Here is a 21,013-nt window from a genome sequence, read left to right on the forward strand (position 1 = left end):
GCAAAGAAGCCAAGAGTAAAACAGCCCAACCCTTAGAATCTCTAAGACCAACATCGACAGGGCAAGCCACGAGGATGTAAACTGGCAGCACACCGCACTCATTAGCACTGATGATGCTACCTAGTTGGGTACTGAAACGTCCTCAAGAAAGCAAGAAAGGCCCTCGGATAACGAAGCGTTGACGTAAGGTGATTCTATCAACCAGCCGCAGTTAAGCTTTTTTCTGCTTTAAATGATAACACGGAGTGAATTTCATCCCACTCCCCCTATCCTCTCCCACTTATTAAAACCAAAATTCATAGCCCATTTTATCACGCCGTCCTCTTCTTATTAACGTGTTCCAGCATTAATAAAAGCTGGTACATTTTTGCAAATTACCGCATGTGTTCATCATTTATTCATAATTCATTCTTACGTTGCCTGAGCCCCATTATCCTCTTATCCGTATTAAATCTTTCTCTTAATTGTGCATATGAAAACCATCGGAAAGGACATCCCTCCACGGGCATTGTACTCTTGGCTTCATTTTAACTTCTCCCCCTTCCTCTATTAATACATCTTGATCTGTTGCCCATTTCTATCTGCTGTGGCTTCCCCCCCCCCCCCCGCCTCTCTATCCCCTGGAATCGTCTCCCAATGGTTTAATACAAATATTAAAAAGCAGCGGGAGATGGAAGGAAATAAAGGGGAGTCCTGAGGAAAACTGTAGCATAATCCACCAACATTGGAAAGATTAAAGTAGCAGGCCTTGTATTTCCTTGGAGTCTCCACCCAAGGAAGAACACAGAACATAGAACAACAGAGGAATGGAATGGAATAGAAAATAAAATAGGATAGGATAGGATAGGAGAGGAGAGGATAGAATAGAATAGGAGAGGAGAGGAACAGGGAGAGGAATAGAATAGAGGAATGAAATGGAATACAATAGAAAATAGAATAGGAATAGGAATAGGAATAGGAATAGGAATAGGAACAAAATAGAGGAATGGAATGGAAATAGAGGAATGGAATAGAAAATAGAATAGAATAGAAATAGGAATAGGAATAGAATAGAGGAATGAAATGGAATAGAATAGAAATAGAATAGAATAGAATAGGAATAGGAATAGGAATAGGAATAGGAACAGAATAGAGGAATGGAATGGAAATAGAGGAATGGAATGGAAATAGAGGAATGGAATAGAAAATAGAATAGAATAGGAATAGGAATAGAATAGAGGAATGAAATGGAATAGAATAGAAATAGAATAGAATAGGAATAGGAATAGGAATAGAAATAGGAATAGGAATAGGAATAGGAATAGGAATAGGAATAGGAATAGGAATAGGAATAGGAATAGAAACAGAATAGAGGAATGGAATGGAAATAGAGGAATAGAATAGAAAATAGAATAGAACAGAAATAGGCATAGGAATAGAATAGAGGAATGAAATGGAATAGAATAGAAAATAGAATAGAATAGAATAGGAATAGGAATAGAGGAATGAAATGGAATGGAATGGAAAATAGAATAGAATAAAATAGGGAATAGGAATAAATAGAGGAATGGAATGGAATAGAAAACAGAACAGAACAGAATAGAATAGAATAGGAATAGGAATAGAGGAATGAAATGGAATGGAATGGAAAATAGAATAGAATAAAATAGGGAATAGGAATAAATAGAGGAATGGAATGGAATAGAAAACAGAACAGAACAGAACAGAACAGAATAGAATAGAATAGAATAGAATAGAATAGAATAGAATAGGAATAGGAATAGGAATAGGAATAGAATAGGGAATGGAATGGAATGGAATGGAATGGAGTAGGATAGGATAGGATAGGATAGGATAGGATAGGATAGGATAGGATAGGATAGGATAGGATAGGATAGGACAGGACAGGACAGGACAGGACAGAACAGAACAGAACAGGAGAATGGAATGGAACCTCCTACATCCGGAGAAAGGGCGTATCAGGTAGGAACCAACGCCCATTCTGAAGGATACGGCTGTGTGTGTTTGCCAGTAGCCACCTCTCTCACACAAAAAATGCATTCCACCCACCCCCCAAAAAAAATTATTGCTAAAGTGATTAAGAAAGCCGAGGTAAGAGGATAATGAGTTGAAGAACATAGTCTAATTGGTCATGAAATGTCAATATTTCAATAAACGTGCACCCGGAAGTTCGTTATATTTAATTAGCCCCTCTCTCTCTCCTGCTATTCCTCCCTGAAAGCTACAAATAAAGAAAAGGACTAATTGCCAACGCTTGCGAAACATCTGTGCACTGATTTATCAAAAATAAGACAAATCCATGGAGTAATATGTTTTGGAGAGATAAAGAAAACCTATTAAAGCAGCTTGACTTCTTAGGCTAGTGCCATTTAATACTAGGCATCGGTGATCTTTCAAATTTGATCCTAGGTAGAGGCAGATATTTCTCTCTCTGGACACGATGAGAATATATCTGCTGAATATGACTCTGTATTGGCGACAGGGAAAGGCAGTTGGCCAGTAAACACTCAGCTCCATTCAGTTGCCCAAACACCACCCTGCAAGGGATTATGGGATCGTTAAAAGACGAGGATGATTTTTAGCACTGGCTCCGCAGAGTTCAGCAGCGATGCGCGCAACATTTTGGCATGTGATTCTCATCGTCAGTAGTGTCAGGTTTGACACCCAGTAGCAAATTGATTCCGTATTGAGTCAATGCCCATGCGCAGACGGGTGGGGCGCATGTACACAATTTTGGCACGCTTTTAGAAAAAGGCTGTTGTAGGTCATCTAGTCCAACCCCCCGCCCAATCAGGAGAACCTACACCATTTTTCGACAGATAGCGGTCCAGTCTCTTCCTGAAAGCCTCCAGAGAAAACTTCCGAAGGCAACTTCTGTTATGACTCAGCAGAAGTTTGCTGTGAGTTGAGTCGGGATGCAGGAATAACAATGCAGCTGGGGCTCGTTAGTGTCATCTTCTGGAGATAAAAGGACTGATGGTGCCACGCCCTGGTTGCAGATGTCAACGTTCACTCATTCGTTCATGGTTCGTTGTTCATCGGTCGTGGTTTCTTTGTGAGAGGCACTTGGATAAGTGATTTGCTTTCTGTAACCCTGATTCAAAGAGGCACTTGGAGAAGTGAATTGCTTTCTTTTTGTAAACCTGGTGTTGCTGAAATAGCTCTTTGTTTTTGCATTCTGCTGCGTAATCATTTTGCCGAAGACTTTATTTATGTTTATTTTGGGCTCGCAGCCAGCGTGAGCCAGGACTGATAAAGTTATTTCCCTTTAAGTCTGTCTGACTGTCGTCTGTGAACGAGCGAAGAAGGGGGGCCAGAACAACTTCTGTTCCATGGGTTGATTGTTCTCACTGTCAGAAAATGTCTCCTTATTTCCAGTTTGAATCTCTCTCCTCGATCAGTTTCCATCCGCTTTCCCCAGCTTCAATAAATTCCTCCATTTCATCGATCTGCTTAACCATAAAAGTTCCTGCAGCATCTGTTTCTATGAGCAGAGTATTTTTAGACGAACGGGTGAACAGAAAAAGACATCTTGATTGTAGAAAGAGCTGACACAGAAGCATTCAGCGAGGCCGACATGGATATCCCTTTACTTTTTCCAAAGCCAAATAGATGGAATTACTCTTGGGGGTGTAAGAAATGAGTTCAAGATAGCTTCTTTCTCTCTCTTTTTGTAATCTATTGAAAACAACCTTGTATAGATGCTTAATTACAAGGCAGGAAAACAGTTTTCCTGTCAACAGTGAAAGTCAGCAAGAGACGAAGCAGATGGCCTGCCGTGGGATTATTGTGTTCCTTGAGAAGATATTAAAATATAAACACTCACAGCTTGCGTTTATTCCATACAGTCTTCGTAGAGGGCGGCCCCGTCCAACGGACTCAAGAATGAAAAGAAAGGCAGATTAAAAAGCAGCACCCGTAGACAGGGGTGGGATTCAAAAGTTTTAGCAACCAGTTCTCTACCCAGCTGCTGGGTGGGCGTGGCCATGGTGGGTGTGGCCTACTTGGCCTTCAGAACAATGGCGGGCGGGGGGCATTTTCGCCCTCCCCAAGTTCCACGGGACCTGACTTCATATGGGACGCGATGGCACAGTGGCTAAGATGCTGAGCTTGTCGATCAGAAAGGTTGGCAGTTCGGCGGTTCGAATCCCTAGCGCCACATAACGCAGTGAGCTCCCGTTATTTCTCCCAGCTTCTGCCAACCTGGCAGTTTGAAAGCACGTAAAAAATGCAAGTGGAAAAATAAGAACCACCTTTGGTGGGAAGGGAACAGCATTCCATGCACCTTCGGCGTTTAATCATGCCAGCCACATGACCACGGAGATATCTTCAGACAGCGCTGGCTCTTTGGCTTTGAAAGGGAGATGAGCACCGCCCCCTAGTGTCGGGGACAGCTAGCATATATGTGCGAGGGGAACCTTTACCTTTAGTCTACTATTTCTGTGTCAACGCCAACATCCAGTCCCCCTTGTACAGTAAAAAAAGAATATTTCTTGTTGTTTACAGTGCATTAAACATAAAATTAAGATATTAGTGTCACGCCCCACTCCATTCCATAATTAGGAAAGAAGACCAAGAGACTCCATGGGTTGGAAATCCAAAGTACTTTTACTAATTAGAAATGGTAAGCAAGCAGCAGTGAAGCAAAATCTGAATAATATGGCGCGAAAGCAATTGATATATAGCAAAGCCCGTTCCCCCCCCTTAGGATCAAAGCTCCAGTCCAATCATAAGTCCTTCAATTGTCAGGTGTGAGATAACTTCAAAAAGACAGGCCAAGATGGAATGTGAAGGCCGTTGATGCAGGCGGGAAACACGTACGCATGCGCAACCCCAACGACTGGTACATCCTAGAACATTCCTTCATCAGTCCTCCAGCACATCAATTAAAACCCTCCCACATACACGCCCCCCCCTTCCCGTTTCATGGCAGCTGAAGCAGCAGCAAAGCAGAAGCTGACATCCGGCCGTCCCCCGGAAAAAAGGCTGTCAGGCCTGGAAGAGAAAAAACAAACAAACAAACAAGACATACAAATAACAAACAAATAAGAGAGGGAAAGGAGAAAAGTCAAGGCTTGTCGGGATAAGAAGCATAAAATTTCTGCAGTAAGCGGGGGGCACGAACGTGGGACTTATCAACCCATTCCGTGTGGGAGGGGGGAAAATGTTTCCAAGCCACAAGGTATTGGATGCGATTACGGTGCCGACGGGAATCCAGAATGTCCCGGACTTCAAAATGACGTCCCCCATCAATAAGTAACGGAGCAGGTGGAGGGTCATCTGCGGGCCGTAGGTCGGAGACTCGAACTGGTTTGATGAGGTTGATATGGAACACCGGATGGATCCGGTTGAGATGTTTGGGCAATTGCAAACGAACAGAAACAGGATTGATAACTTTCACAATCGGGAAAGGGCCAACATACTTGGGACCCAATTTCTTCGACTTTTGTGTAGTATGCAAGAATTTCGTGGACAAATACACTAAATCTCCAACGTGGTACTCATAAGGCTGAGAGCGTTTCTTATCAGCCTGCTTCTTATGAGCCTTATGGGCAGCGTCCAAGGTGGAAAGAGTAAGGGGCCAAAGGCGACTGAGACGTTCACTCCAGTCTGCAACGGAAGGAACCTGAGGCTGGGCCGTAGGCAGTTCGGGGATAGGAACAAAATCCTGGCCGTAAACGACCCGGAAAGGGGTGAAGCCCGTGCTGGAGTGAACCGAATTGTTATAAGCCACTTCAGCATGCGGCAACAAGTCCACCCAATCGTCCTGTTGATAATTGATGAAACAACGTAAATATTGTTCAAGAACGGAATTAGTACGTTCACAGCCGCCATTAGTCTGAGGATGGTAGGCGGAGCTAAGGCCCTGGGTGGAGCCAATGCGCGTGAGGAACTCCTTCCAAAATTTAGATGTGAATTGGACTCCACGATCGGAGATAATACGGTCGGGGACCCCATGCAAGCGGTATATGTGAGAAAGGAATAATTTAGCCAACGCCTTGGCGGAAGGAATCTTGTGGCAAGGCACGAAGTGAACTTGCTTGGAGAACAAATCAGTAACCACCCAGATGACGGTGTGCCCTTGGCTCTCGGGAAGCTCTACAATAAAGTCCATAGAAATCTCCTTCCACGGGGCAACCGGGCGAGCGACAGACTGCAGAAGTCCGTGTGGTTTCCCCGGCGGCTTTTTGGCGGTAGCGCAAACCGGGCAACTGGAAACATAAAGTTCAATGTCCTTTTTCAAAGAAGGCCACCAGAATTGTCTCTTCACAAGGTGCAAAGTTTTGACGAACCCAAAATGACCCGCCATCCTGGAGTCATGCGCGCGACGAAGGACCACAAGACGTAGGGAAGCGGGGATGTATAATTTAGCACCAATCCACGGTAGATCGTCCCTTATGGTGCACTCGTCCCGATGGTTCAGGAACCAGTCGTCCTGAGGAAGAGCTGCCTTGAGGTCAGAGAGCAGATCGTGAGGCACGTCCTTTTGGGCCTTGGTCTGTTGACGTGTGAGCACCGGAGCTGCCAAGAGTGGTTGGACGATACTCAGTTTGGAACAATTATACTGAGGTAACCGGGACAAAGCATCGGCCATGAAGTTCTTTCCGCCCGGGATATACTTCAGAGTGAAATTGAAACGGTTAAAATATTGGGCCCAACGCATCTGCTTAGGGGAGAGACGGCGCGGTGTGCGCAACGCTTCTAAATTCTTGTGGTCAGTCCACACTTCAAATGGGTGCTTAGAGCCTTCAAGGAAGTGGCGCCAAGTAGCGAGGGCCCAACGGACTGCAAAAGCCTCTTTCTCCCAGACCGCCCAGCGCCGTTCCGTGTCAGTGAGTTTACGTGATGTGTATGCGCAAGGTTGCAAGTTACCTTGGTCATTGGCTTGTAGCAGAACAGCCCCCACGGCGACATCACTGGCATCCGCCTGGACAACGAACGGCCGGTCGAGATCAGGATGTTTAAGAACTGGTTCAGCTGCAAAAAGGCGTTTAAGCTTTTCGAATGCCGCCTGGCATTCCATGGTCCAGTCCAAAGGCTTACTGGGTTTTGGTTTCGGGTCGCCTTTAGTTTTGAGCAAATTAGTAATGGGTAGAGCAATGTCGGCAAAAGAGGGAATAAATTGACGGTAAAAATTAGCGAAACCCAAAAACTTTTGCAACTGTTTACGAGTTTTGGGCGCGTCCCATTCAGTGACCGCCTTCACTTTTTCAGGGTCCATTTCAACGCCATCAGGGGAGATACGATAGCCCAGATAGTCAATAGTCGCTTGGTGAAATTCACACTTAGACAACTTGGCATACAGGTTGGCAGCACGGAGTTTTTTCAAAACAGTGCGCACCAGGTTGACGTGGTGGTCGTAAGTTTGGGTATAAATGAGGATATCGTCTAGATATACGATAACGCCCTTATAGAGGTGGTCGTGTAGGATCTCATTAATAAATTGCATGAATACAGCAGGAGCCCCTTGTAGGCCAAAAGGCATAACCCGGAACTGGAAACAACCAAGAGGGCAGTTGAACGCGGTCTTCCATTCGTCACCTTCCTTGATGCGTACTCTATAGTAAGCTTCTCGCAGGTCCAATTTTGTGAAGATGCGTCCCTTCCCCAATTGTGCCAATAAGTCCTTCATCAAGGGTAGTGGGTAGAGGTTTTGGGAACAGATGGCGTTTAAATTTCTAAAGTCACAACACAAACGAAGAGACCCATCTTTCTTTTCACGAAATAGCACAGGGGCCGCCACCTTGGGGCGGGCCGGTTCAATGAAACCACGTTTCAAATTTTTGTCAATGAAAGAACGCATCTCCTCCATTTCCCTGGGTGACATGGAGTAAATGCGGGGTTTTGGGAGTTTGACCCCGGGCAAAATGTCAATGGAGCAATCAGTAGGCCTGTGGGGGGGTAGAATGTCCGAAGATTGCTCGCTGAAGACTTCCTTAAGATCCAAATACTCTTTCGGAATTTTCTCCTCTCCTGCAATACTCTCCTGCCCCCTAGCGGCCACTTCAGGAACGTTAGTGACGTTTGGCTGGGTTGGAGAGCCCTCCCCCACTGGAGGCACTTTGGAGCGGATACGCAAGCGGCCTGTCCGCCAATTTATGTGAGGGTTCCATTTCCGGAGCCATGGGATGCCCAAAATAAGTGGTCTGTCCATGCCAGGTGCGACCACAAAAGAGATTAATTCAGTGTGGGTACCCATTGTCATTTCCAAAGGTTCAGTAAAAAAATGGGCGGGCCCCCCCCCTGCAATGGATCCGTCTATCTGGCAAAAAACAATAGGGGTTTTCAAAGTGCGCAATTTGAGGCCTAATTTCTCAACCATGGCTGGGTTGATCATGGATCGGGAACAGCCGGAATCCAGTAATGCTAGGAGGGTGGCAGGTGTCCCCTCAGGAGGAACTTTTAATTCAATAGGGAGTAGAAGGGGCCCCTTGTTTGAACTCACCCAGCGAGGTGAAGCGTCGTCATCTGAGTCGTCAGAAGAGGAGTAGGTAGCATCCGCGTCATCCTCCAATGGTTGGGGAAGAGGAGGGGGGTTGGTTTCTCCAGCGAAAGCTGTTTCCCTCTTTTTCTTTTCAGAGCCTCTTGCAGGCTTTTCCTCACGTCTGGGAGGGGGTTGGGCGGAGAGGGGTGATTTCGCCCGACAGAGGGGGGCGGTATGCCCAAGCTTGCCACAGCGAAAACATGTTAAAGGTTTGGATGAGCCAGAAGGGGGCTCTCTCGCGTCGCCTCGGCGTTTGGAAAGCGCTTGAGTAGCAGGAGGGGGGAGGGCCTTGGCAGCCCTTTCTTTCCGCTTCCTTTTTTCTTCAGTGGCATAGCGCAGACGAATTAAGTCAAGCTCAGCGTCAGCCGCATGTTCAAACCAAGTGATTAAGTGCCTCGGGAGGTTACGATTAACGCATTGTTGATAAATTTCAGGATTTAAGCCTTCAGCAAATCTGTCTAGCATCGCATCCTCCCCCCAGCCTCTCATGAACTGAGACAGACATTGGAATTCTTGGATGTATTCAGCGACAGGCCTGTCGTCTTGTTCAAAAGTTAAAAACTTCAATTTGTTTCGCTTCTCAGTCAACGGGTCATCAAAACGTCGACGGAAAGCTGCCATAAAACGGTTGAAATTCCCCAAGAGGGGAGAACCAGACATATGCAAAGCAGTCGACCACGCAGCCGCTTCACCATCCAAAGATAAAAGAACCATTCTGACCCTTAAAATGTCAGATTCAAAGTCCCGGCCATAAATTTCCATGTAGTTAAAAACCTGCATGAGGAAGGAGGCGAGGCTAGCAGAAGCCCCATTAAAACGCACAGGCAAAGGAGGGATTTTAGCCATACGGTGCCTTCGGGGGGGAGCCTGGGGTGGAGGTGCTCTTTGATCAGCGAAACCTCTAGCCGCAGGGGGTGATGCAGGCCGAGGGGGGGGTGGGGGAGAATCCTGGCGTGGGTAACGTTGCCAAGTTCTCCAGTCTCTTTCCTCCTCCCCCCTCCTGTCCTCCAAAAATGTTTGACTCCAATAATCAGGTAACTCACTCCGCTGGGGTCTCCTCACGGGGCCCTGTTGCTGATAATTTCTCCATCCTGCTTCATCGCCTCTTTGGCTCCAATATTCATTGAACTCACCCGCCTGAGGTTTTCTCACGGCCCCTGGCTCCAGCGAAGTTTGTTGAGGAGGTCTTTGGGTAAGTCCAGCATTCCAGCTTGTCTCTATTTCTCTTTGCCCCACTGAAGTTGACCAACGGGGTAGGGGGGAAGGTTCAGGCTGACTGGAAATTTGCAGTTGAAATAAATCTTCGTGCAAAGGTTGGTCAGACGGGCTGGGCTGGTGTAAAGAAAGGTCGGGAGGTCCCAGTTCACTGGAATCCGTCCCCCCAACGGCGCCTTCCTCCTCTCCCGCCGGAGAAGACATTATGTCCCTTCTCGGTAGACGTAAATCTCCTGGAAAGGGGTATTTTCAGATTTTGCTTCTTGTCACGCCCCACTCCATTCCATAATTAGGAAAGAAGACCAAGAGACTCCATGGGTTGGAAATCCAAAGTACTTTTACTAATTAGAAATGGTAAGCAAGCAGCAGTGAAGCAAAATCTGAATAATATGGCGCGAAAGCAATTGATATATAGCAAAGCCCGTTCCCCCCCCTTAGGATCAAAGCTCCAGTCCAATCATAAGTCCTTCAATTGTCAGGTGTGAGATAACTTCAAAAAGACAGGCCAAGATGGAATGTGAAGGCCGTTGATGCAGGCGGGAAACACGTACGCATGCGCAACCCCAACGACTGGTACATCCTAGAACATTCCTTCATCAGTCCTCCAGCACATCAATTAAAACCCTCCCACATACACGCCCCCCCCTTCCCGTTTCATGGCAGCTGAAGCAGCAGCAAAGCAGAAGCTGACAATTAGTCAGCAGCTTAATGCCAAGTGGCTTAATGGCAAGAATTATTCATTGAAACACGCAGCTATTCATTAAACCTCCCACATTCTTAAGTGCCTAACAACTACGTTAACAGTAGGGACTTTAATTTTTTCCCCCCTCTTTTAATTTTCCTGTTATTAACCACTGCACTTCAAAGGCTAATTCCTATCTCGGTGAGGGTGAAGATTTTGGAAATGCAGTAACAGGCCAATATTGTTCATGGTCAGCAAATTAAACATAGCGGTCAACTCTAATTATCATAATAGAGATGGAAGGGGCCTTAGAGGTCATCTAGACCAACTCCCTGCCCAGGCAGGAGAGCCTGTAGGAATTCAGACAAATAGTTGCCCAATCTTAAAAGCCTCATCCCCCAAACTAGAGAAACAAGGATCAAAGTTAATAAAGCCCAAAAATAGTAGTTAAGAAATGTGTGTGTGTGTGTGTGTGTGTGTGTGTGTGTGTGTGTGTGTGTTTGTCTGTGTCTGTGTCTCTCTTTGGTTTTTCGGGTTTTCTCCCGCGTAAAATTGGAAGTGTCTTGGCGACGTTTCCACAAAGTCTCATTCGTCATCTTCAGGCTTGTTTGCTCGGCTTGGTGCTTCCAGGAGCAATGAGCACCAAGCCAAGCAAACAAGCCTGAAGATGACGAATGAGACTTGGAAGTTGGAAGTTCAAGATCTTGCCTCCACACCCACAAGTCCATCCCATGGTCCAATCTCCCACTGCCACGCTGGCAGCTTCCACCCATCCAGTTCTGGTCAGGTGCAGAGACAAAGGATGACCTTGGCTTTCTAGAAAGAATGCTGTTATGGCTACATAGCATCTAACTCCGTACAATCCCCCCTCCCATTTTCCCACAATAGAAAATGCACAGTAGAAGAATAGAAAGTGTGGAAGGCCAAAGACCCAAAAGAAAAGATGGCTGCAGGCCTGACACCCTCCCCCCAAAATAAGCCCTCCCTGAAAATATTGCAACACAGCAGCAGCCATGAGGTGACCACACTCACCACCTCCTGCACCTCAAAAATAATAAGACCTCCCCCAAAATAAGACCAAGCTCTTATTTCGGGGGTCAAAAGAAAATAAGACTCTGTCTTATTTTCGCGGAAACACGGTACAATTGCAATTCCCCTTTCGCTCGTCTGAGAGTAAGCCCAATTAAAATCAGTGGGCCTTTTTTTTCAACAGCCAAATTCAAGGCTGCAAGGATGTGACCCATACTAATTCAATTCGATATGTGAGCTGCCAATCACAGGTGTTTCTCTCTCTGGGCACAATAAGAATATATCTGCTCCACAAAACTCCACAGTGGTGACAGGGAAAGGCATCCGGCCATTAAAACACTCTGCTAGCACCATTCAATTGCCCAAACTCCACCCCACAAGGGATTATGGGGTCGTTAAATGAAGATGATGATATGAGCTGCTTATCACACTATACAATTTAACAAGAACAGGGTTGGAAGGGTGCTTGGAGGTCATCTAGTCCAACCCCCTACTCAAGGAGGAGATCCTATGCCATTTCCAACAGATGGCTGTCCAGTCTCTTCTTTAAAAACTCCAGTGTTGGATCACCCACAACTTCTGGTGGAAAGCTGTTAATTCTCCTCACTGTCAGGAAATTCCTCCTCGGTTCTCAGTTGCTTCTCTCCTTGATTAGTTTCCACCCATTGCTTCTTGTCCTGCCTTCAGGTGCTTTGGAGAACAGGTTGACTCCCTCTTCTTTGGGGCAGCCCCTCAAATACTGGAAGACCACTATTTATTTCTTTTAAATTTAAATTTATTTTAAAAGGCCACTTTCTATGGTAACAGATCTACCGGCGTGAGCCTAAAGTATTTACGCAGCTAGACTCGCCGGCACATAATCGATGAAGGAAAACAATCTCGTTGATCGTTTTTCCGGCCTATTTCAGACATCCTAAGTAGAGCTGTCAGCTGACGTGTTCCAGAACCTAAAAGCATCTGCTGGGCTGAAGGTTCATTTTCCTTATCAAGCATTTTGAAATCCGCTGTTAGCTCTGAAGATTTGCACTGATAATCACTTCTGATCAGCCAGCTGTTACAGCCCCATCGGCTTGTTAAAAAGGCCATTTATTGGCAAGGAACACATTATCTAGAACCGTAATGATGAACCTATCCTTCCTTCCTTCCTTCCTTCCTTCCTTCCTTCCTTCCTTCCTTCCTTCCTTCCTTCCTTCCTTCCTTCCTTCCTTCCTTCCTGTAATTAAAATGCAGTAGTGCAGCCTAACTCTGCCCACTGCCAGCAGTTCGATCCTGACCGGCTCAAAGTTGTACTCAGCCTTCCCTCCTTCCGAGGTGGGTAAAATGAGGACCCAGATTGTTGGGGGCAAGAGGCTGACTCTGTAAACCGCTTAGAGAGGGCTGTTAAAGCACTGTGAATCAGCATATAAGTCTAAGTGCTACTGCTTGTGTAGGAAAGAAAAAGGAAGGAAGGAAGGAAGGAAGGAGGGAGGGAGGGAGGAAGGAAGGAAGGAAGGAAAGAAAGAAAGAAAGAAAGAAAGAAGGAAAGAAGGAAGGAAGGAAGGAAGGAAGGAAGGAAGGAAGGAAGGAAGGAAGGAAGGAAGGAAGGAAGGAAGGAAGGAAGGAAGCCATAGTGGTGGACTTGTTACAATACAATGTTGCAGACTATTTCTGCCCATTGCCAGCAGTTCGATCCTGACCGGTTCAAGGTTGACTCAGACTTCTATCCTTCCAAAGTGGGTAAAATGAGGAACCAGATTGTTGGGGAAAATATGCTGACTCTGTACACCGCTTAGAGAGGGCTGTAAAAGCACTACAAAGCAGTATATAAGTCTAAGGGCTGTAGCTAGCCCTTCCTTCCTTCCTTCCTTCCTTCCTTCCTTCCTTCCTTCCTTCCTTCCTTCCTTCCTTCCTGTAATTAAAATGCAGTATTGCAGGCTAACTCTGCCCATTGCCAGCAGTTCAATCTCTGCGGGCACGCCAGCCGTTGCCCCAGCCCAGCTCCACCGTGCATGTATGCGCTCCTCCCACTGGCCAGCTGGTCCTCAGATCTCTGCTGCGCATGCACCAGGGGGTGGGGTCTCCCCCAATCTCCATGGGTTCCCCCCTCAAGCACACCCTACCTTTCTCCTCCATTTCTGCTGCCCGTGCCTTCCCCGAACTCTGCAGTTTCCACCCTCCGCAGGTGCCTCTCCATGGCAGAAATGGAGGAGAAAGCCAGGGCATGCTGTGGGGGGGGGAGGGGGAACAGCGGAGATATGGGAAGCCAAAACAGGGGGTGGGGGGTGGGGAGAATGCACAGGGGAGGTTCACATTGCATTTTGGAGACTGGGGCACCCGTGCGTGCATTTGGACATGCATGTTTTGGGCACTTGGCCCCCAAAAGGTTAACCATCACTGGTCTAGAATTTCTAACCACTGTCCATTTTCATAAGCACAGGTAGCTTCCCTCCCTAATGGTGAGTGGGTTTTATTGCAATGTTTGTCAGAGTTCCAAATAGCATCCAAAATTAAATCAGAGTCCAAGGCAAAGGATTCCTCAAAGTTCCAATTTATGAAGAGAGCCATGTTGGCACATCTGGGAAAACCCGAATCTGAAAGCTTCCCAGTTTTCCCCATTTAGTTGAAATTTCAAGATCTTGTCCCCCACACCCACAAGTCCATCCCATGGTCCAATCTTCCACTGCCATGCAGACAGTTCCACCCATCCAGTTCCAGTCAGGTGCAGAGACAAAGGATGACCTTGGCTTTCTAGAAAGGAATGTTGTTATGGCTACATAGCATCTAACTCAGTACAATCCCCCCTCCCATTTTCCCACCATAGAAAAATGCATAGCAGAAGAATAGAAAGTGTGGCAGGCCAAAGATCCAAAAGAAAAGATGGCCGCAGGCCCGGCAGTATTGCTATCCCCTTTGCTTGAGCAGAAAAAGTGTGACGTTGCTAAGTAATTTTTATTTTATTGAAACATTTTATTCTCAAATAAATGCCCATTTTTTTTTTGCTGGCATATACAGTATTTTGGGACCTCCCAGGCATTCCAAAATGATGCACAGTTGGTGTAGCCATTACTGGTAGTTCCTGATCGTGTGACAACAGGACATGCCAACCGTCGTAAACAGTCAAGCATCCAAATTTTGATCACCTGTCCAAGGGGACACTGACGCGGTTTTAAGTAAGGGTGAAAAGGGGGTCTTTTTTTTCCTGAGCGCGATGCCCTTTCTGATATTATAGGAAATAAAAACTTTCAAAAGACACCGTAATTGTCTTATGGCATCCATTCCTGCTTAGCTGACAGAGGTGCCTTGTTGAACTGTGTGAAATTCAAATCTCTCGCTTCTTGTATCTTGCAAAGCGAAGCTGCTGTGTGATCTTTTGAAATACAATTGCCTTATCAGTTTTCTGCAGAATTATTTATAGCAATAAGATTATGTTACTTTGCTTGCTACTGCCAATTTGCTCAGCACGCATTTTGCATGGGCAACCGGAGAACTGGCTTGGGGGCGTGGCCAGCCTGCTGTCCCTACCAGTTCAGCGACCGAGTCCCGATGTTCACTACCGGTTCGCCCAAACCGATGCAAACCGAGAGCAATCCACCTCAGGTTTGCTCCAAAAGTCTAAAGCCCAGCACATTTTCAATTTGCTAGAAAACTTTTTCATATTACAAGTACATCATCAGTTGGTCTCATTCCAGGGGTGAAATCTAGCAGGTTTTGACAGGTTCTAGAGAACTGGTAGCAGAAATTTTGAGTAGTTCAGACAACCGGTAGCGGAAATTTTGAGTAGTTTGGAAAACCGGCAAATCCCACCTCTGGCTGGGCCCAGAGTGGGGTGTGAATGGAGATTTTGCAGTATCCTTCCCCTGGAGTGGAGGAGGGAATGGAGATTTTGCAGTATCCTTCCCCTGGAGTGGGGTGTGAATGGAGATTTTGCAGTATCCTTCCCCTGGAGTGTGGTGGGAATAAAGATTTTGCAGTATCCTTCCCCTGGAATAGGGAGGGAATGGGGATTTTGCAGTATCCTTCCCCTGGAGTGGGGTGTGAATGGGGATTTTGCAGTATCCTTCCCCTGGAGTGGGGAGGGAATGGGGATTTTGCAGTATCCTTCCCCTGCCACGCCCACCAAGCCATGCCCCCAGAACTGGTAGTAAAAAAAATTGGGATTTCACCACTGTCTCATTACAAACCCAAAAGCAAGCGAACAGCTTTTTAAAAAAAAAAATTAAAAAATTGCATTTTACAGAACTCTCTGCAAAATTAGCTTAGGCTGTAATCTCAAAACAAATCTTCTTTCTTTAACTCTGAGATCAATATTTATACATCCTACCATAAACTCCGTTTGCTTTTAGATTTACGATACATATTACGCTTTGATTGCTGTACGTACCGTTAAAAAGCAGGCAATTTTGACCGTCGTCTGTCATGCATTTTTAAACCTAGGATATAAACCTCATAATAATATTTTTAAAAAGTCCTAGAGAGAATGTTCTCCTTGACTTTTCTACCTGCGTGCAACTCAGCTCAATTTCCTAGCTAAGCTTTTTAAAAATTTATACAAGCAAGGGCAAAGCACTCTTTGTGATGAAAAATTGAAGTCTTTGCTTTTCTCCTTTCCTTCCTATCTTACATCCTAATTAGTCCCCTTTCTCATAGCTAAATATGTTTACTTGTCTATGATCTTTAGCACCAATTCCTGACACTGGGCTTCACATTTCTTTCCCGTTATTTATGGTAAGGGTTAGCAGTTGAGTGACCCTAGGTAAAGGTAAATTTTCCCCTCGCACATGTGTGCTAGTCATTCCCGTCTCTAGGGGACGGTGCTCATCTCCGTTTCAAAGCCAAAGAGCCAGCGCTGTCCGAAGACGTCTCCGTGGTCATGTGGCCGGCATAACTCAACACCGAAGGCGCATGGAACACTGTTACCTTCCCACCAAAGGTGGTTCCTATTTTTCTACTTGCATTTTTCACGTACTTTCGAACTGCTAGGTTGGCAGAAGCTGGGACAAGTCACGGGAGCTCACTCCATTACGCGGCGCTGGGGATTCGAACCGCCGAACGGCCGACCTTTCTGATTGACAAGCTCAGCATCTTAGCCACTGAGCCACCGCATCCCTATGTCTTTTCTAGACGACTCCGTCATATTTCTCATCTTTAGAAGGACTTCCCTTGTGTATCCATGTCTGTTTCTATCTTCAGTGACTTTCTAAATGGAATTGTAAGCTTATTTGGTCTATTTTTATATTTAATTTTGTTATTGTTGTTAATTTCTTTCCGGCGTCCTTTGTTTTTCTTGGCTCTTTGCTTTTCTCCTATCTAGGCCATTTCTACCATTTGTTCTGACATCTAGTCTGCTTTCTCCTTTTGCCTGGTCTTTTCACATTCATTTTTAATGACTTCCTAGAATTCATTCCAGAATTCCCCTAGGAATCAGTTTCAGGATTCCAAAGCTCTCTTTCTTTCTCTCATTCCTTCCTTCCTTCCTTTCCCTTCTCCCTTTCCCTCTCTACCCACCTTCCTTTCATTTCTTCCTTCCTTCCCTCCCTCTTTCTTTCTATGTTTCTTTCCTTCTCTCCTTCCTTCCCTCTCCTTCCTTCCCCCTCTCTCCCTCTCCCTCTCTACCTACCTACCTTCCTATTTCTTCCTTCCTTTCCTCCTCTTTCTTTCTATATTTCTTTTTTTCTTCCTTCCTTCCTTCTTTCTCTTTCTTTCTTTCTCTCTCCTTCCTTCCTTCCTTCCCCCTCTCTCTCCCTTTCCCTCTCTATCTACCTCCTTCCATTTCTTCCCTCCTTTCCTCCCTCTTTCTTTCTATGTTTGTTTCTTTCTCTCCTTCCTTCCTTTTTTGTCTTTTTCTTTCTTTCTCTCTCTCTCCTTCCTTTCCCTTTTCTCTCCCTTTCCCTCTCTACCTACCTAACTTCCATTTCTTCTTTCCACCCCGCTTTCTTTCTTTTTCTTTCTTTCTCTCCTTCCTTCTCTTTCTCCTTCCTTCCCCCCTCTCTCTCCCTCTCCCTCTCTACCTAATTACCTTCCATTTCTTCCTTCCTTCCCCCCTCTTTCTTTCTATGTTTCTTTCTTTCTCTCCTTCCTTCCTTCTTTCTCTTTCTTTCTTTCTCCCTCTTTTTCCTTCCTTCCCTCTCTCTCTCCATTTCCCTCTCTACCTACCTCCTTCCATTTCTTCCTTCCTTCCCCCCACTTTCTTTCTATGTTTCTTTCTTTCTCTCCTTCCTTCCTTTTTTGTCTTTCTTTCTTTTTCTCTCTCTCTCCTTCCTTCCCCCTTTCTCTCCCTTTCCCTCTACCTACCCAACTTCCATTTCTTCCTTCCATCCCCCCCTCTTTCTTTCTGTTTCTTTTTTTCTCTCCTACCTTCTCTCTCTCCTTCCTTCCCCCTCTCTCTCCCTCTCCCTCTCTATCTACCTACCTTACATTTCTTCCTTCCTTCCCTCCCTCTTCCTATATTTCTTTCTTTCTCTCCTTCCTTCTTTCTCTTTCTTTTTTCTTTCTCTCTCTTTCTCCTTCCTTCCCCTCTCTCTCCCTCTCCCTCTCTACCTACCTACCTTCCATTTCTTCCTTCCTTCTTTCCCTCCCTCTTTCTTCTATGTTTCTTTCTTTCTTTCTCGCCTTCCTTCCTTCTTTCTCCCTCCATTTTTACATGCTTTCGAATGGCTAGGTTGGCAGAAGCTTGGGACAAGTAACGCTATTGACCAACTCAGCATCTTAGCCACTGAGCCACCGTGTCCCACTTGAGTGACACTGGCCAGGGCTGGATTTTGAACTGGAAGTGTCAAAAATGTGCAGAAGATGTCACACTTCCTGTAATAAGACCTGCAAACAGGACATTTTCGATGCACTGAAGTTTAAGAATGGACTCTGTATTGTTAAGTAAATTAAAGAACGACATGATGTTTGTTAAGCACTAACAAAGGCAAACAATGGAAAATTAATAAAATCTCTTTTTTTAGAGGAATGGTTCTAATCAAACAATGTCAACAAATTTGGAGAATTTTTCCACTCAGTTTTTCCACTCAATAATCCAAATCTGATGTCCTGACAATTCTCCTTTTGAGCCTCTGAAGCAACAGAACAGAAGATAGTTTATATACTGAAAAAAACAAACGGAACATTTATGTCTACGGAGTTTCTCCATCCCAAAGGTGCTTTTTCAACAAGCTACTGGACTTTCTGGTTTTTCTTTGAACAGGTTTCACTTCTCATCCAAGAAGCTTCTGTAGCTCAGAAGAAGCTGGAGAGCTTTTTCGTTTCTCACCCAAGAAGCCGAAGAAGCTTCTTGGGATGAGAAGTGAAACCTCCTCAAAGAAAAAACCAGAAACTTCAGTTGCCTCTTGGGAAAAAAGCACCTTTGAAACCACACATTTCAAAACTTCCAAGATTCATACAACTCTTTTCGTGCCAAAGGACCACAGGGTTTGAATTAACGATGGCTATGACATACAGAGATAACACGTACAGGATGTTCTACAGAGAGCATCTCTCCACCAGCGAGAATTGCGAAAATGTTCCTGAGTGCTAACCTATCTGTTGGAAATGCAATCAACAACTCGACAAATATGTGGTGGACATGCGCATCTGCAAAAATATATTGGGAAAAAATAAAAGACTGGCTGGAGGAGATCACCACACACCAAATTGAACCAAAACCAGAATTATTTCTGCTAGGAATTATAAAGGGAAATTATGAGAAAAATATTAGATAGTTAATTTTACACACAATCACGGCAGCGAGAATCTCATCCGCACAAAATCGGAAAAGTAAAATACATACCAACAGAAGAAAATGTAATAAAAAAAATATTGGAATGCGCAGAGATGGACAGGCTCACGAAAGAATGAAAAGATAAAGAAGAATCTGAATATTGCTCCGTATGGGATTTTATGGTGTAACTGGCTGGAGGAAAGAGAAAGAAAAGTAAGGAAGCGAAAAAGAAAAGAAGAAAGATTAAGAAATCAAAAAATAACTGCAAAACCCGGGAAATGAATAAAAGGTAGAAATAGGAAACAGACTGTAGCAAATAAATCATAGGAAGGATATAAAACAGTCAAATGTATATAAATGTATTTGTTATATATAGAATGGAGAAAAAAGATGTATGAAATTATAATGTATGTATGTATATATATATATATGTATATGTATGTGTGTGTGTGTGTATATGTATGTATGTATGTATGTATGTATGTATATGTATGTGTGTGTGTGTGTGTATAGAGATAGATAGATAGATAGATAGATAGATAGATAGATAGATAGATAGATAGATAGATAGATAGTGTCACAACCCCTGGTAAGCCCCAATTATGGGAGGAAGCTAACTGCTTCCATTATCTGTCAATCGGCTCGTCACAAGAGTCCATCATGACAGAAACCCAATATTTTTACTGTTGCCTTTGTTATATTTGTGTTGCATTTGTGCTGATAAGTAAATAAAGGGCTGTATTCGAACCTGGGCTGTATTACATCTTAGGCAGACGTCTTAATGGCTTAATGGCTTAAAGGCTTAATGGCTAAGACGTCTGCCTAAGATGTAATACAGCACAGGTTCGAATCCCAGTAAGGGTATGGCTAGCTGATGAGAGCTAAATAGCTTGAAATAGATCTATACTAGTCTCCCTTTATTTATTTATCAGCACAAATACAACACACACACACACACACACACACATATATATATGTGTGTGTGTGTGTGTGTGTGTGTTATATTTGTGCTGATAAATAAATAAAGGGAGACTAGTATATATATAATGGTTTTCTCTCTGGTTGGCTCCTAGGGTGAGGCGAAAGACAGAAAAAGGAAAGCAGTATGCTCCCTCCCATATTTGGGCATACCAGGGGTTGTGACACAATACACACACACACACACACACACACACACACAATTTCATACATCTTTTAGTTATAGTTATATAAGATTTACACGTACAGATAAAAGAATCACAACAGATATGTAAAAGAAGCGTCATGTGTTGCAAAGATGTTACGTTGCATAAAATAAAGGTTTTTTTTTAAAAAAAAAGCAGCTTGGGGAAAACCACACATTTAAAAACTTCCAAGATTCATACAACTCTTTTCGTTCCGAAGGACCACAGGGTTTGATTTAACAAATCAAAGCAAATTAATGTTACTATGTACAATCCCCATTTGAAAAACGGGGGCAACACAACGTTGGATAATAAAAAATATGCCATTTTGTCTTTCTTCTTTAGTATTCTGTCACTCTAAAACGTGGGGATAATGAACTGTTTCCCATAGACAGATACAACACTTGATTTTTAAAATTAAAAGTAACAGAAAGATGAAAAAAAACATAATAATACAATTTGCACAGGTCTGGATGTCTTCGTATAGTTAGGGGGGAAAAATTTGGGCCGATCTTTTTCTTTTAAAGAAAGCATGCCATTCAAATCTCTGTGGGGTTGAACCGTGGCCTTTAGCTTCAGGAGAAAAATAATAATAACCGATATATTTTTCCCTAATCAACATTGCAATATTAATAAGCCCAGCTGGGGATTTGGAGAGCATTGAAAACTCACAGCAGGTATGGAACTGCCATTCCATTCACTGCGGAAAATTCACTTTTTAAAATAAAGGCATGGACGTTGCAAATTGCCAATGGAAA

At 44.5% G+C, this 21,013-nt stretch overlaps 1 protein-coding gene and 1 long non-coding RNA gene across 2 annotated transcripts in view; both read right to left on the minus strand.

The window, feature by feature from the left end:
- Positions 1-21,013, minus strand: part of KCTD8 (potassium channel tetramerization domain containing 8) — a 45,410-nt gene that overhangs the window by 6,367 nt on the left and 18,030 nt on the right. The window lies entirely within an intron of this gene.
- Positions 4,590-9,788, minus strand: LOC148043930 (uncharacterized). Its single transcript, XR_015697922.1, has 2 exons — positions 9,619-9,788; positions 4,590-4,995 (listed from the first exon to the last, which is right to left on the minus strand). It is a non-coding gene; the product is annotated as an uncharacterized LOC148043930 (long non-coding RNA).

The sequence above is a fragment of the Thamnophis sirtalis genome, unplaced genomic scaffold (assembly GCF_051295495.1).
Source record: "Thamnophis sirtalis isolate CommonGarterSnake01/CBP01778 unplaced genomic scaffold, rThaSir2_p1.2 scaffold_10, whole genome shotgun sequence".
NCBI classification, from domain to species: Eukaryota; Metazoa; Chordata; class Lepidosauria; order Squamata; family Natricidae; genus Thamnophis; species Thamnophis sirtalis.